The 16,764-nt window shown below is 42.2% G+C and overlaps 1 protein-coding gene across 3 annotated transcripts in view; it reads left to right on the forward strand.

Moving 5' to 3' along the window:
* Positions 1-16,764, forward strand: part of Fhit (fragile histidine triad diadenosine triphosphatase) — a 1,425,825-nt gene that overhangs the window by 624,237 nt on the left and 784,824 nt on the right. The gene's annotated exons all lie outside the window — the stretch shown is intronic.

Consider the following 16,764-nt stretch of genomic DNA (forward strand, 5'->3'; position numbering starts at 1 on the left):
AGACATAATTTTTGGCATGTTTGTGTGGTATAGATGCATACATACATATATATTTATGTGTGCAAGTGTGTGTGTCCAAAGTTGAGGTTCCATGTCTGGATCACTTTACACTCAGTTCATCTCCCTGAACCTAGAAATCACCTGTTCTGGCTAGTCAGCTTGACCCAGGGATCTCCTGTCCCTGCCTCATGAGTACTGACTGGTATTGCAGGCCGCCATCATACTTGCCTGGCTTTTTACATGGACCCCGGGGGTTAGAACTTCAATCTATATCCTCATACAGCAATGCTTTATCCAAAGAGCTATCTTTCAATCTTATTTCATTATAGTTTTGCAATTTATTATTTCTTTTATGGAACAAAAGATTGCTGTCCACAGTCTTACAGACCCATAGCTTTCTGGTGGCTTCACTTCACCTCGGACCATGAACCCAGAAACTCAACTTTAAAAATTTACCCCGAGTGGAGGGGGACAGAGGCCACCGACTTACACTTAGTTATCTCCTAGTAAGATGGGACAGTCTAAAGGAGGAGGCTACTGAATCACAAGAGAAGTGAAGACTCAAGCCTAGGCTATTGCAGGATCCTCAGAGGAGAACCATTCAAGCTTAGAGGTAATGTGGGAGCCTTCCAGGAGGAGACAGTCTAATAAGCTTCCTAGGCAGAATTTATCCAGGAGAAAGATGGAATCAGTAAGACATGAATGCTGGATTTTGGTGCTCACCTAGCCCCCATTCCATTGTGCCCATTCTCCAGTGAAACAGACCTGCCAAGTCACGCTGATGCTACCAAGTTGGCACTCAATGTTGGGAGAAATCATAGTGGCAAATTAAAATATAATAAGAAGAACCATGGTGTTTTGGTGATGGTTTGGGAGAAACAGGTAGCATCATAAGCTATTAATAGAAGTTAATGTCATTACAGCCTCTTTGGAGGCAGTATATGAAATAAAAATGTATGCATTCTTTGCCCTTTCAATTTCACTTCAAGAAATTTATCCTAGATATAAATCCTCGTGTGTGAACGAAGACACAAATAAACGTTCCCCATAACATTATTATTTGTGTTAGCAAAGGTTTAGAGGAATTGTAAATGCCCATCAAAAGCCAGTAGTTAAGTGACAGATGCTGCAGCTGTGTGATATGGGACTGTGAGTCCCATAGGAATCATAATGTAAGTGTAGGTGGAATGTGGACGCATAGTCTCCTGGGGATGCTTGAGGGGAAAGTAGAAGTGGCAGGATGATGTGTGGAATGTGCCTCCTCCTACTGTGCGAACAGAAAGGAGCTCATGGGCACACACATTTCTGAAGTGAAGGAAGCACATCTTGAGCCCCACTGACCTGGAGCAGATGCAAACCAGTCATGACATCTGTTTCCGCGTGTCACCTGAGCTTGCATGTTCTATGTGATACATAGTTTGCACTAAAATATAGTTATGCATCGCTAAAGGCCAAGGTGCACTCTGAGAAGTCTACAGATCCCATCGTGTGAACTCATAGAGTCTGCTGACACATACAGATGCTAACATGTACAGATGCTGATATGTACAGATGTGGCCACAGTATCACTGTTATGGAATATTACAGATTTCGATCACACTTGTAGTTCATCTTTGATCAAACCTCACTAGGCAGCAGGTGACTGCCATTTCTGAACGATTTCAAAATTAAAAGCATGTGAAAGGGTTTGGGGCATAAACCCTTGATGCTGATCTCCTTTAAATAGATGCTATCAACCCAAAGAACAGTCCCCATGAAAAGAATGTCTTCCTCTCACTGTGTTGCATGTCCTTGGCTCCCATATCAGCCAGCATTCTATCCATGACTATTCCTGCACACAGCCAAACTCCGCATCTTCAAGTAAATTTGAAAGCACCTTAAGCAGCACATTCACAAGCCACATCTCAGATAGGTTACCTTTGATAACCCACACACCCCCTGCGTGCCACCAAGTTGTTGTAGTAAGAAGGCCTCTTGTTAGTTCCTGATTGCTCAGCCCTGAAACAATCACACAGAAACTATATTATTTAAAACATTGCCTGGCTCATTAGCTCTAGCTTCTTATTGGCTAACTCTTAATTTAACCCATTTCTATTAATCTGTGTATCGCCACATGGCTGTGGCTTACCGGATAAAGTTCCGTCTGGCTCCAGCGGGGGCTCCATGGCTTCTCTCTAACTCCGCCTCCTTTCTCCCAGCATTCAGTTTGGTTTTCCCCGCCTAGCTCTGTTCCCCTATAGCTCTCTTATAGACTCACAGCAGTTCCTTTATTAACCAATGATATTCACAGAGGGGATCCCACATCAAGTTGTGATTCAGACCTAGTTGATTTGGGGTGAGTTGGGGAGCCCTAAGTTCAGAGGATTCCAGTGCAGATGATTTGAACATTGCCTCTTATCTCCATCCTTTCCCCTCCCTCCTCCTCCATCCTCTGCCCTTTCCCCCTCCCCTCTTCTTTTCATTTTTGATAATTTGAGGTCATCGTGCCTTTAGAATGTGCCACTGGAGTTGGAAGTCATTTGCTATGGGCCTCACTTGATATACTTTAAAGAAAGTAGTAAATTGTGAGCAATTTGATCCATTCTGTGTCATTTGTCCTCAGCAACCATAGAAGGAATAGAAATACGACCAAGTCTGTTTCCTGAAGAGAGAATTTGTCCCTTTGTGATGTCCAATTTGTGATAAGATCCAGGTTATTTTATGCATCATTGTTCTTGCCCAGTCTTTCTTCGTCTGTGATGAGAGACAGAGATTCCAGTTAAGGATGCTGACCTTTGTTTTATGTTTGTTTTGTTTTCCGAGAAAGGGTTTCTCTGTGTAACAGCTCTGGCTGTCCTGAATTCACTCAGTAGATCAGGCTGGCCTTGAACTCACAGAGATTCACCTGCCTCTGCCTCCTAAGTGCTAGGATTAAAGACACTTGCCACCACGCCTGACGACCTTTGGTTTTCTTTCCACCAAAGTCCTTTAAAATGGAAATGGGAAGAAAAAGGAGGGACAAGTATAGAATGGGAAAAGGAGGCTGTCTGAAGAGCAGGGGCTTTGGAGACATGCCTTCTGACAGATTTTTCTCCTGACAAATTGGGTAACATTGGCACTGAGATAGTGTCCCTGTGTCATATCTGTGAAATAAAACAGTCCAGCCTACCATGGTCAGAGAAGAGGAGAACGAATATATGCATGCAGCCTAGCACAGTGCCTGGCATTTAGCAGAAGCCCAATACATGGTGAGCACTTACATTAGTACAGGAACAGAGAATAGAGTTTGAGGTGGTCATCGGAGCTCACTGGACCCTAGGAGATCAGATAAAGTTGTATTTGCGCGCTGCTTGTTAGTTCCCAGCTGCTTAGCTCAAAAATAATCATATAGAAACTGTATTATTTAAATCACTGCTTGGCCCCTTTGCTTTAGCTTCTTATTGGCTAACTTTTACATGTTAATTTAATCCATTTCTATTAATCTGTGTATCACCACATGGCTATGGCTTACTGGCTAAAGTTTTACCTGGCTCCTGCAGGGCTACATGGCTTCTCTCTGACTCCACCTCCTTTCTCCCAGCACTCAGTTTAGTCTTCCCCACTTACCTCTATTCCCTGCGCAGGCCCATGACAGTTTTCTTTATTAACCAATGGTATTCACAGCATACAGAGGGGAATCTCACATCATAAAGTTAGCATTTTTCTTGTCCTCCCCCAACCCAATAAGGTCCTAGAAACCCAGTTTTCTTATCTGTAAAATTAGAATGTTCAACTACCTGCTGGGTTTCTAACCTGTTTACTACATAGAGGCAAAAGAGCATTTCTTGGCCTTCTTTTAAGTTCTGCTCTAACCAGTATCAAGGGAACACTTGTCTTCCTGGAGCTTGGCTAGAAAGAAATCTCGTGGATGATTTGGGTCCTAGACAGGATACATTGACTCCTGTGTCTCCTGTCTCTTCAGCCACAGGTGCTCAGTTTCTTTGGTTTTGTCCGTCATCTCCAGCATTGGAGTTTGGCTAACATGGAATACAACTATTTGTATATATGAGGAAGGAAGTCATAGGCACAAAGTCTTAGGTTCTACCAACTAAGAGGGTATTTCACGAGGCTGCTGCCCACCACCCCTGGCCATCTTTATGGACCATTTCCTAGAGTCTGGCTGAAGAAGAACTGAGTAGTCTCTAGTGTCCTGAGTGTGTGTTCCTGTCAGAGGTGTCTCACAATTTCTCCCTTTTTGTAATGCTCTGACTTTGTTCTAGAGTCCCAGTCTTGGTTGTGTGCTGTAAGCCGGCACTTTTCAGAGTGTGTTTTGTGACACAGCATTCCGTGGAGTCTTTCTCCCTCAGTAAGAAGAAAACTATGTTTGTTTAAAATGATCTGAGCGTGTGGTTCAGTGACAGAGATGTGTCTGGCTTCTTTTGGGCACTGCTGTTGGAAAATAAACAAACAAACAACCCAATGATGATGCTGTGTATTTCACTTACAGAATCCAAGTAAACAAGGACAGTGGTTGGCATATTAGCCTGTTAGAGATTCCTGGAAGTCCTCAAAGAACCTGAAGAGAGACAGAATGAAGCCCCAGTAAGACAATTCTGACAGTTTTCATGCTAGTTCCCCAAAGAACCTACAGCCAAGAATTCTCACAGACAGTGGAAGGTTCTGGGTAATTCATTCTATTCTGCTCCTTAAAAATTGTTGAAAGAAGAAGAAAAAAATGCTACAGAGCTTGTCTTACAAAGAAGCTGGAGTTAGATTTGTGAACTCAAGTGCTGACTTCATAATGACACATGTATTTGTGGACCAAGCTTGTTTTAATTTGTGTGTGTGTTCACCGTATAGCGACAGACGTTTCAAGCTTCCATTTAAATATTTTGCTGTAAAGTGTGTGATAAGCTTTGGATCTGGATGAAAAGCACTACCCTCCGAGTCTATAAATAAATAATTAAAGTTGTGTATGAATAAGGCCAGAGAGACCACCACTGTGGCCGGGTAATGGAAAGAGGCTCAATAGAACTCCAACAAAATACTGGCTCTGAAAATTGCTTTCTGAAGATCAGAAGTAGATTTATTTGAGTCTACGTATTTCTGATTATGCAGGAATATGCTGCTGTGAAGTTTCAGGAGCATTCAATCTTGGGATAGTCTTTCCTAACGCCTAGAAAGAAATTCGCTTCAGAATTAGTTGTAAAGCTTGCAGCTCCAGCCTGCTTTCAGTCTTATGAGCTTCTGCCATTTATTGTCAGCTCATTTACCGACAAATAAGGATATAATCCCCTTTTTGATATTGCGGCTCACCTAGTAATAAATGTTCTTTGTTACTTTCTAATCTTGTAAAGTTAAAGGGAAAGGGTCCTACAAAAATGGTTTTGATGCCTGAAGTGAAACAAAACGAAGGCAGCGGCTGCAAATGCACAAAGAATAAATCCAAGATGATTTGTTTGAATTAGGTTTACGGTCTCATGTAGTTTTGTGGACTGAGACCAGAAACCAGGAATAATCAAAAAGCCTCTTGCCTAAAAACAAACATATTTCTCGGGAACATTTTGGCCTCACTAGATATTACATTGTTAAGAATCTTCATTCAATAGTAGCAATAATACAAAAGGCAATGAACTGGACAAAGATTGTATGTCATGAGCTAGCATTATCCAGAAATGGAATGGTACTTTTTTTTAAAGGGCCTATTATGTTCTTAAGTGTGCGTATATGTGTGTGTGTTTATGTATGTGTTTGTTTATGTACTCATGTGTATGTGGCGGGGAGGGGTATGTGCAAAGGCCGCAGAGCCGTGAGCATCGGAGCCACCTCACCTTGATGCTACCATCTGTATCCCAGGTGTCTGCAGGAACAGCATGAGCTCTTTTTCACAGGCTCATCTCTCCAGCCCTGGACTGGTACTTCTTAGATTAAAGCTGTACAAGCCTCTGTAAGAGCTTTTGTGGTTTTCATGTTAGACAAACATGTAAAATTAGAAGAGATAATAGGTTCTGAAAAGTATTTTTGATTCTAGGCAAAATGTTTAAATTGCTTAGTTCTCTAGTTAACAGAAGATGACAATTGACCCGCCCAGCAGGTCCAGTTATTCAGGGTCTTGAAGAGGCACTACCTGAAAGAATCATGGGCGAGAAAGGAGACCAAGTAAAGTTCTGTTGTCGAGGTCTCCATTTAATAGGGTAATGGTTGCGGCTTATATAACCTTTGAATGAGGAATTTGGCTTGGGGTGGGGGGTAGGGGTAGGAAGGAACTTACCCGGGGTAGCAAAGGTCACCAGTCAGCACACCTGGTGTTCTCTGTGCAAGGGGAAACCTTTCTTTTGTGATTCCATAAACAAACAGTTCTCAAGATAGTTGGAATGTGGGGCGGGTTCCGTTAACAAATAATTCTCTAAATTGTTGGGGTGTGGGGCTCTTTGCAAACATCCTTAGGACAATGGTCCCTGCTATCATCTTTAGGACAATGGTCCCTGACAGAAAATGTGCTTGACATGCCAGAGGCCACAGTGATATAAGGGTATCTAAACAGCAACCAATCTTTACCTGTTGATGATGTGGGGAAGTTTCTTCCTCCACAATGCCAGGATTACCACCTTCCGAGTTCCTGAGTGAGTGTGTGAGTGCATGTGCTTTATGTACATGTAGAGAGTTTTCCTTATTGCAAGGATATAATGGCTTGTAGTCTGCGGAGATCTAAAGTTTTATATATATACATATATAAAATTTTGTGTGTATATGTGCGTGACTGTACCACATGTGTGCGGGATCATGTGGAGGCCAGAAGAGGATATTAGATCCCTTTGGAATTGGGTTATGGGAGTTTGTGAGCCAACATGTGGATGCTGAGAACTGAACCTGGGTCCTTTGCAAAAGTCATTAGTGATCTTAACCACAGAGCCATCTCTCCCATCCCCATACAAAGCATTTAATCTGCAATCAGAGGGGGGGGGGGGAATCTAATTTAGAACACTTGTGTATTTCAGAATTTTGTGGTACCAAGGTCCCACTATGATCAATTTCGGGTCATTAATACATGTCAAGTGACTTCTAAGATTCTGAAGGTTTTAATAAATTCTCCTCATGGGCAGCTGTGAGCTTTCTTCAGCTGTCTCCTGGAGAAGTTTCCTTGGCCTCTAGTAATTTTTTGAGTCTGTTTTCTGGAAGGAGCTGGAGTCTTCTTTTAGCTAGAATGTTCTCGAAGACGCTGGAGAAAGCATTTGGTAAATAGCAGCTTCTGTGATCTTGAAGTTCCCTTCCAATTCCAGACTTTGTCATTCTTGCTCAAGAAGGCATGCTTATGAGGCAATGCATCTTATTGTATGTGATGAACTGTCTTAGGGTGAAGTTAGTATTACTTACTTGTTATTGTTAATGTTTCCTAGAATTCTTACAAGATTTTATGGAAATATCTGGAGGGAATTCGTGCAGCGTATTAAGAAGTGGAGTTTTAGAGGACAATTGCTTCTGACACCTGAGAGGATCAGGAGGATCTTACCTGGGGATAACCTTGTTTTTTGATCATGAAGCCTTTGTCTGATGAGATCTTTGCATAACAAAAGCTTTGCACTGAGGCAAATGCCTCTAACACTGGAATCAGGTTCCTTCAGGACAAGGGTTGGCAAATCCAACCCACCAAATGCGTACCACCCATTTATCTCACCAGCTAAGGGTTTCTTCCTTTTCAAATGGTTAAAAGAATGAAAAGAATCATACATGAGACAAGATGGTACCAAACTCAAGTTCAATGACTATGAGGACACAGGCTGGCCCTGTCACTCAGACTGCCAGCATCTTTATCTTGCCATCTGGGGTGTTTGCCTGCAGACCTCAGGACTAACAACAGAGACTAAGACCCACAGAGTTTGAAATGCTGATCATTCAGCCCTTTACAGAAAACATTTGCCGGCCCCTAGTCTAGCAAGCCTGTCTCCAAGAAAGTGCTACAACTTGGTGGTAAAGTACAATTGTGAAGTATTACTGAAGCTGAGAAACAACAATGCCAGATCCATCCTTGATGGGATCAAAAAGGGTTGCATGAGAAATGCAGGGGAAGCAAGGCCTGGGGAGATGCCCACTTACTGAAGGGCTTGCTATGTAAGGATAGAGCCCTGATTGTGGAATTCCCGCATCTACATCCCACCCCAGTGCTGGGGAGCAAGGGACAACAGGGTCCCAGGAGCTTGCCACTCACAGAGTCTAGTCAACCAGTGAGCTAGCTTAGTGACAAACCCTGGCGCAAAAGTTAAGGTGGACAGAGCAGGAGGAAGATACTCAGTAGAGATATTCAGCCTCCACGAACATGGACATGTATGTATGCCTCATACAGAAGTGGACACATACAAACTCAGCAACATGTATAGAGACGTGTGTGACAATTCTGAAAATATAAAAGTATTACACTGAATAAGAAATTGCTTACTTGTCTCAAATCACCTTTTTCCATTTCCTTTTAAATTTGCTACAGAGGAATCTTCTTGGGTTTCCTAGTGTTCTGGTCAGACATAGACCCTTGAATCCGGACACTAGGCAGGGACCATGGTGCTACTTAACCACACTGTAAACCAGTACCACTCGGTGTTACGGGGCCACATATGGACTCGACCACATTTCCCTTAACTCTTCATCTTCGCTTCCTTCCTCAATCAAAGCTAGGACAGGTCTGAGGATCAGGTAAGACGTCTAACGTGTCGGCACAGGATCCCAGAGAGCAGCATATTAAATGCCACTTTTTGTTTGTTGGTGGTGAATTGGTTCACATCAGGATCTTTTATACATGTGTGGATTTATCTTTCTAGTTAGGTTTTACTTTCTCCGTCGGGGTTAGCTGCACGGCTGATGTGCCTGAGGTTCTGAGTTCAATCCCTAACACAGAAAACAGAGGGCGATACGTTTGAAATGATTTTGTTTTTGTAGACATAAACAAACACTTGACAGTGTCTTGATATATAATGTAAACTTTTCATATCGCCTGTATTTCACCTTAGGGGTGTCATCTCGAAATGTAACCTGTACTAGTTTTAAGCTTGTGTCTGGAAAGAAGGCTCCTTGCTCTCCTTCGTGTCTTCTCAGGAGAGGCTGCATTCTGCTGGGGGGAGGTAACCATTTGCCAATTACATATGCACGTGCCGTGTAGAATTCTGTTCTATTAAAATATGTCTGCTAATACCATCCTTACCTTCAGGAAAGAGAGTCTCCCCGCCCCTCAGCCATCCCATCGTCTGCCTTAAAGTCAGGGAACTCCAACAACTAGGGAGCAGACGTGGCTTTGATCAAGTGAATTCCCATCATGGCTGCATGTTACAAAACTAGAGAGCTATTAAAATACCCCAGCGTCCAGCCTAAAATACCCCAGCATGCAGTCTAAAATACCCCAGCGTCCAGTCTAAAATACCCCAGCATGCAGTCTAAAATACCCCAGCGTCCACCCTAAAATACCCCAGCGTCCAGCATAAAATACCCCAGCATCCATCCTAAAATACCCTAGCGTCCAGCCTAAAATACCCCTGCATCCAGTCTAAAATACCTCAGCGTCCAGCCTAAAATACCCCAGCGTCCAGTCTAAAACACCTCAGTGTCCAGCCTAAAATACCCCAGCGTCCAGCCTAAAATACCCCAGCGTCCAGCATAAAATACCCCAGCGTCCAGCATAAAATACCCCAGCGTCCAGCCTAAAATACCCCAGCATTCAGCTAAAATACCCAGTGTTCAGCTTAAATACTTCAGTTTCCAGATTCAAATACCCTAGTGTCTACCTACAATACCCGAGCATCCAGCCTAAAATACCCAGTGTCCAGCTTAAATACCTCAGTTTTCAGATTCAGATACCTCATTATCCATCTACAATATCCCAGTGTTCAGCCAAAAATACCCCAGTGTCCAGCCTAAAATACCAGTGTCCAGCTTAAAATACCCCAGTGTTCACCGACAATATCCTATCATCCAGCCTGAAATACCCTAGCATCCAGCCTAAAATAGTCTAGTGTCCACCTTAAATACCCCAGCTTCCAGATTCAAATACCCCAATGTCCACCTAAAATTTCTCATCATCCAGTTTATTCCCATCTGAGGTTGGGAGCTAACCTCAGATTTGAAGTCCTAGCTAAAGGCTTCTGTTCAACAAGCAGCCAGTCTGCAACCAAGGTTGAGAATCCCTGCCGGAAAGCCTTAGGTTTTCAAACAGACTTGTTTTTAAACATACTAAGCAGAGATCCCGCTGTCCCGTTATAGGGTGTTTGCTCTTCTTAAGCATACTTAAGTGCAGCATCCATTGTCAGCTGCTTATATTGCAGTCTCTTCTCCAGGGAAATTTACTGATGCAATCTTGTTTCATTAGCTTAATAAAGAGGGATCTCTCAGCCGGTAAAAGATAACTATAAGAAATGAATCTTGGATTCTTCAGAGAGAAGAAACCCACTGGAAATCCCACTGAGAGATTCTGCTCAGAACTGCTTCACAGCTAAGCTTTACGAGTCCAGTTGGTTTTATTTGTCGATGATGACTTTAAAGAGGACCGGGCTGTACGGCAGTGTTGCTATGTACTTACTAACAGTGTTCTACATATTCATGCTGATAAACTGTTCTCTCGTTAATGTACTGCTCCTTGTATTTAGCTCATTATAGATATTTTCTTAATTTAATCTTTTGCTATAGTTCCAGTGAGTTGGAGACAATTGGAGAAAGAAGGTTAATTAATTTTGTTATCTCCAAAATGAAAATAATATTACCCACCTGCTAGGGTTGTTAAGAACAGTACAAGAGTCAGGCAGGCAGTAATGCGTGCCTTTAATTCCGGCACTCAGGAAGCAGAGGCAGGCAGATTTCTGTGAGTTCAAGGCAAGCCTGATTTAAAAAGAGTTCCAGGACAGCCAGAATTACACACAGAGAAACCTTGTCTCAAAGGAAAGAAAGACAGACGTACAGAGAAAGAGAGAAAGAGGAAGGAGGAGGAGGAAGGAAGGAAGGAAGAGAAAGGAAGGAAGGAACGAAGGAAGGAAGGAAGGAAGAAAGAAAAGAAAAGAAAAGAAAAGAAAAGAAGGAAACAGTAGGAGTGAGTGGTATAAAACAGCCAAGTGCCTGGTACTTCATAGGTAAGCACTGAGATGCTGTTATGACATTGAAATGTCACCTGGAGGAAGGACACTATGATCAGGCATTCTGGGTTCATTTCTCAACTACTCTGAAGGTTTGGCAAGCTACTTGCTCTCTTTAAATATCCATTTCCTCACCTGGGAATTTGTAGCCTTCTTTGTCCAGGGTGGGGACAATCATGTGTATTTAATAATGACCTATTTAATAGACTTACCACTACTCCCAAAATAAAGCAAGCTCTTGGGGGACTCTCTTAGGAAGGTGGCTTCTTAGTCCTCAGTCCAGGCAGAGAAATAGAAGCTGCACTTTAGGAAGATCCCAGACTTAAGTGTGGACAGATCTTCTACTGAGTAAATGGCAAACATGAAGTAAAACTTGACCCACCTCCCTGTCACACACCCTGGACATTCCTCCCTCATCAGTCATCGGCCTCCATGTCACGTGCGTCCTACTTGCGCTGTCCCATGGAACTGACACACGTTATGAAAGATGAACTTACTGCGGGAAACTAGCGACTTTCCTTCATATAAAAAAGAAAGTGTGTTGCCAAAATAAAACTCATACTCAGAGTTCTTTAGTCATTCATGTAGAATTACTTTATACTACTCTGCATTACCATGGTAATGGTATTCAGTAACACACACGAATGTACAGTCAGCTTTGTTTTTCAAGAGGTAGGAGAAGAATGAACACCAGACAGACAAGCCAGAATGAAAATGGAAGCTAAAACAAGTAAAACAAGATAAAACAATTGTTACTATCATTAAAACCCAAAGTCCTCACGCAGTCCCCATTAGAATAATGCAGGCATTATGATTTCGAATAAACCAGAGATGATCGACACATTTTTATTGAAAAAAGATCTTTTATGGATTTTACTGAACTCTAAAATTCAATTCTTGATGCTTTTTAACTTAAGCAAGTCTCAAAAACTGTGTGTATGTGTGTCATGGTTCGTGTGTGTGTGTTATGTTTGTACATGTATGTGCAGGTTCACATGTGTATGGAGGTGTGTGTGCTTGTATGTAAAGGCCAGTACCTGGTGTCAGCCTTATTCTCTTAACTCGGGGTCTTGCATTGAATGAGACACTCACCAGTTCAGAGAGGCCGGCCTGCTGGCCATCAGGTTCCCTTGTTCAACACTGGGTTTACAGACTCATACGGCCATTCCTGACTATTAACCTGTGGTGCTGTGGGAACAATCTCAGGTTCTTATGCATGTAGAGCAAGCATTCTTAACCTTTGAATGATCGTTTCTGGCCCAAGCAATTTCTTTTTAACAAAAGCTTATCGTGCTTAGAGGCTAATGTGTCATTATGATAACTACGGAAACCATTACCCCGTACTTTGTAAGAAGGGAATAAAAACTTCTTTAAAAAGCAAGCAAAACACAAATCACAAATATTTATATGCCTTTGCATTTATATACTCTTACAATGGCTTTCCTATGAAATTTTAAATTTGAGAAATGGAATAAGCCTCAAGATAGATAGCCTATGGCCCAGCTCCTGCTTCCTGAGGAAGGAGAGAGAACTTTTCCCATCTCTGATTAAGAGATGTGGTCTAGCTAGAGCAGAAATAAAAACCCATCCTAGTACTCCTGCATTTTATCTGAAGCATGATATCTCCTGTTGCAGGAGGCTGCTAGACATTTTCTGAGTCATTACTCAAATGACTCATGCTACATTTAGTGTGATGGGATACACAGAGAAGGGGCCGGATCCGGACAACGGAGCAAGTGACTAGCCAGAAGGTTTTGCATTTCCTTACCTGGGCTGTTCATTTGCCAGACATCCTCAGATGTCAGTGTTCCTCTGAAGTGTCAGGCTGACACTGGGGTGCATCTTCCTTTTTAAAGAAGCAAACACCAAAATCTTCTTTCTTGCTGAGTAAGAAAAAATTCTACATTTCAGATTTATCCTTAACTGTGGTACTGCCTTAGCTAATGTGGCAAGTTTTGTCAGTCTTTTGTCTGTACATGCAAGTGTGTGTGTGTGTGTGTGTGTGTGTGTGTGTGTACACGGCTATGCCTATCCGAATACATACAAGTGTGTGTGTGAACTCATCTATGTCTATCCATGTATAAATGTGTGTATAGTGTGCTTATATGTGTGGGTATGTATATGTGTACATACACAGTTTTGTTTTAACCGTAAGCACTGGCTTCAACAGTTTCCAAAAATTACCGGTTCTTCCCGTGGGCGTTAACTCTGCCAGGAAGTTTTCATATACAAATATGTTTACCCCTTTGCCAGAAGGAACAAGTAAAAAGATAACTGCAGATTCATAGAAGGCAAACTAAGAAGCCATGGGTTTTAGAAACTGTTCCCTTGCTGCAATGAAACGCCACAACCAAGGCAACATAAAAAAGACAGCTTTTAATTTGGGCACCTGCAGTTCCAGAGAGTGAGTGGCCACCATGGCTGGGGTGCTGGCAGGCAGGCATGGCAATGAAGCAGTAGATGGGTGCTTATGTCTCATCCACAGGCATAAGGAAGAGGGGGGTTGCTAACTGGGAATGGCTGGGGCCCAGTGACACACCTCGTCCACATCCAATCCTTCCCAAACAGGTCACCAGCCGTGAACCAGACATTCAGATATACATGTCTATGGGAGTCCGTCTCATTCAAAACAGCACACTATGCCAGTCTGCCTTGAAATAATATTAACGTTTATTCTGTAAGATTTCTTTCTTTCTTTTGAGTATTTAATTGATTAACCTGTAATTAGTTTCATGTCAAAAGAGATATTATCAGGGGAAAGCAAGTCTAGGATACCTTTGCTAGGAATTAGCTCTTCCAAGAGGTGAAATGAAATTTAGAAGTGGCCGGGTGATGGTGGCGCACGCCTTTAATCCCAGCACTCGGGAGGCAGAGGCAGGCGGATATCTGTGAGTTCGAGACCAGACTGGTCTACAGAGCTAGTTCCAGGACAGGCTCCAAAGCCACAGAGAAACCCTGTCTCGAAAAAACCAAAAAAAAAAAAAAAAAAAAGAAATTTAGAAGTGTGTCTTTATAAATGCAGACACATACACAAATATCTTGTAACTACCTTCAGTTGTCACAGAGTGTAACAAATTAAATATTTCATTCTTTTTTAATATTGGCACACAGATCAATAAGACCCATTTCCTTTGGTGTCGGCTGCTTTATTTTATATTAACCTTTGAACTTGTTTTTTCTAATTCTTAATGCATATCTCATAAAAACGTATTCCAGCTAGACAGGGTGGAACACACCGACAATTGCAACACTTGGGAAACTGAGGTAGAAGATCCTGGAGTTCCGGGACAGCCTGTTATGTAGAGCAAAACTCTGTATCAAACAAATGTTTTCCTCATATAAGATAAAGAAAATAGTTTTCTAGTAAATAAAAATACACAGATAGAGGCTCCCAAGATGGGTCAGTGGGAAAGAGACTTTGGTGCCCCAGAATGAGGACAAAGTTTGAAACCACAGCACCCACATAAGACACCATGGTGCACATATATCTGTCACCCCGGACAAGCAAATTGCTGGGGCTTGCTGGCTGCCTGCCATATTTCAGGGATAGATCCTATTTCAAGGAAAATAAATCCTCTTCTTTCCTGCACATGCTTACACACACACACACACACACACACACACACACACACACACGTCTTATAAGATAAAGCCCATGTTACAATGGGCCAAATAATGCAAATAACAGTCACGTGGATGCTGTCAGGAGGACAAGAGGTTAGGTGCTCTCTGTCCCTTTCTGTGTATTTAAATGCCCGATCCCTGCACTGGCATTCCATAATAAAGTTAGAAGATAGGATACTTCTTTTCTGTCTTTCCCCCTAGGTGCCTACTGCTGGGCTGGAGCATGCTGGGAGTTAAGCACACTCAGCCTTAGGTCTCTGGGAGTTTAGAGTGATTCTCTCGCCTGTACAAAGCCTGCCATGAAGCTGGCCTCACCTGGAATGGCTGAAGTAACTGAACTATTTATTATCAGCTAACCTCGGGAAGTGAGGGGAAGATTGAGATGCATTTCCACAGCTGCTAATGAGGCGTCTCCTGGGTCAAATGTCACTCTGAAGCTCACCTCATTAAGACAGCATTTTGTTTTCATAAATGTCCTGAGGTGACTGGACAATTATATATATAGTCATTTCATTGAAAGAGGTAATATGATCGCCAAGCAAAATGAAATATTCAAGAAAGTCTCGGCACTGGCATCTTCTAGGTCTGCAAATAAATCCCTAAAGAACAGCCTGAGTGAGGTGGACTGTGCCTCTTTTTTTCTTACAAATCCAATTTTTGAATAATCTGAAAGCAGATTCTGCCATCAAATTAAATGCCCCATTGACTAAATTTTCATCAAGAGATTTATTACCCGCTATCTTATTTGATATACTTTCATTAAACGTACTCCTGCAACTTCCAGCTGAGCGTTTCTGTGTTAGATATTTAATGGGCAGTCATAGGTTCTAAATTGTCCCTCTTGTTGTTGACCCACAACAGAGCATGGGGCACAAATTTGTGTGGGCATACATTAAGGAGATGGGAATCTGGGTGCATTCTAGACACCCAGGCAGCCTGTGTACTGGAATTTTAAACACCCGCTGGGATGTATCTTCTACATTTGAACCATAAGAGTTTGTTTCCTAAAAAAAAAAAAAAAAAAAAAAAAAAAAAGAGTTTGTTTCCTAACTTGGCTCGATAGTCAGACCTTGGTGTTCTAAACTGTGTTTCTGAAACGGTAGCAACCAATAGGTACTAGCGGAATGAATGAATGAGTTAGTGAGTAAGACAGTCGATCTTTGGGCCAATATTTCTCCTCCTATTTCTCTTCCTTCTCCTCCTATTTTTGAAAGGCATTATAGACATCTATTTTAAGGTAAGGAGCTACAACTTGGATATGCAGCTATATCTGTCACTATATAAAAAAAAAGTGTGTGTGTGCCTATCCATATATGGATACAAATATGTAATTAGACCCAGAAGCTATGGGAAATGAAAACTATATAGGTTTTTTTTTTTTCCTTCAAACTCTCCAAGCTACCTGGTAGGTGTGTATTAATAGAAATGGCTCCGGAGGGATGGTTTTCATCAGCCATCGTCTCTGTTCATAGAAAGCCCTTTTCCCATTACTTTTCTATTTTAAATCCGTCCCCTTGCCCCGGCTGATTGAACCTCTCTGCAATGTGCCAGGCAGAGACTCTCACCTCTCCTCTCAGCTTGCAAATACTAACGTCTTCACATTTTCATGGCCTTTTCTGAAACACAGACCTTTCATTTATGCTTCGCTCTCAACGGAAATAAATCGATTAACGTCGCAGCCTCCTGTTTGACCATGGACCTTTTCAAACAAAGCGCTTCTCTCCCGATGTGGCAAGAGCACAGATTGTCCCAGATTTCCCTATGCTCCAAGGACTTGAGGCGAAGGAACTGTTTTTATCATCGCATGTTATTGAATCCTAAAGAATTACCAGCTTTCATTTCTTCCCATTGGCTTGTGTTTTTCCCTGCAGCCTTCCCGGGCACTGGACCCTTGGTGCTTAGCAACCTCTGTTCTCTCTCTCTCTCTCTCTTTCTGGGACCCTTCTTCACTGCTTCCTCATGCTTCACTCATTTTCTATCTCCCTCCTTATCTCTTTTGCCTTCAGAAATTTTTTCTACTTTTCTCTTCTTATATATTTTTAAATTTCAGTTTTACCTATTATATTCTTTTGTAACT

This window comes from Microtus oregoni, unplaced genomic scaffold (assembly GCF_018167655.1).
Source record: "Microtus oregoni isolate MIOR12 unplaced genomic scaffold, Mior012 000013F_ref0000133, whole genome shotgun sequence".
Lineage (NCBI taxonomy): Eukaryota > Metazoa > Chordata > Mammalia > Rodentia > Cricetidae > Microtus > Microtus oregoni.